This window comes from Hydra vulgaris, chromosome 04, assembly GCF_038396675.1.
Source record: "Hydra vulgaris chromosome 04, alternate assembly HydraT2T_AEP".
In the NCBI taxonomy this organism is placed as follows: Eukaryota; Metazoa; Cnidaria; class Hydrozoa; order Anthoathecata; family Hydridae; genus Hydra; species Hydra vulgaris.
In genome coordinates this window covers 18,091,681-18,092,590 of record NC_088923.1, presented here as the reverse complement: position 1 = coordinate 18,092,590, position 910 = coordinate 18,091,681, and the positions used below count along the sequence as shown (strand labels likewise).

At 26.3% G+C, this 910-nt stretch overlaps 1 non-coding gene across 1 annotated transcript; it reads right to left on the bottom strand.

Annotated features, from left to right (window-relative positions):
* Positions 1–219: 219 nt before the first annotated feature.
* On the bottom strand, positions 220–332 carry trnal-caa (transfer RNA leucine (anticodon CAA)). The gene is made up of 2 exons: positions 295–332; positions 220–265 (listed from the first exon to the last, which is right to left on the bottom strand). It is a non-coding gene; the product is annotated as a tRNA-Leu (tRNA).
* Between the last annotated feature and the right edge of the window lie 578 nt (positions 333–910).

Here is a 910-nt window from a genome sequence, read left to right as displayed (position 1 = left end):
TTGTCAAACTACTCCCGTCGGGGTCGCGATCCACAGGTTGGGAACCGCTGATGTAGATGAATGAACAAGTTTTTTTACGTTTGTTTCATATACAACAAATGTCTTTATAAAAATGAATTTAAAAAATATTTGTTACAATCTTATTAAAATCTAATAAAATATTTAAAAACATTTTATAATTACAACCTTGTTATAAATAATATTTTAATGAAAAAAATTTGTCAGATGTGGGATTTGAACCCACGCCCACATTCGTGGACCAGAATACTCCTAATCGATAGGAAGGTTTCACACCTTGAGTCTGGCGCCTTAGACCGCTCGGCCAACCTGACATGTATGTAAGTGAAGTTTTAAATTTACATAAACTTCATTATTATTTAAATAATTGATGCAATTTTATTTTAAAATTTTGATTAAAATTACGTTAACTAAAATTTAGATTAAACTTGCGTTAACATTTCAAATATTGCTAAAAGTTTATTTAAACTTAAAATTCCCATTTAGACTAAATATTATTGTTGCAAATATCTAACTAAAGCAAACTTCAAATTATCTAATGTTAAAAATTATATCAAGTTTTATAAAATTTATATCAAGTTTTATAAAAATTATATCAACTACAATAGTACTTTTGCATTGCGGCAATATCTCCTTAAATTTAATTTATAGCATTTATTTGCCGTTTTATAAAGTAATAGAATTTTTTAATAAATAAAAACTATGGAGTTAAAAAATATAAGAATTATGCTTGAGTAGCCAAAGTGGTTAGCTCGCTATGCTTCCGATGTGCATTGCGGGAATTCTGATTTTTTTTTTTAAATCTTTTTCAATTTTTTAAAATACGAAATAAAACATTTTTAAAGTTCTATAAATATAATATACATAACATCTCGATGGTTAAGCGCCAAAC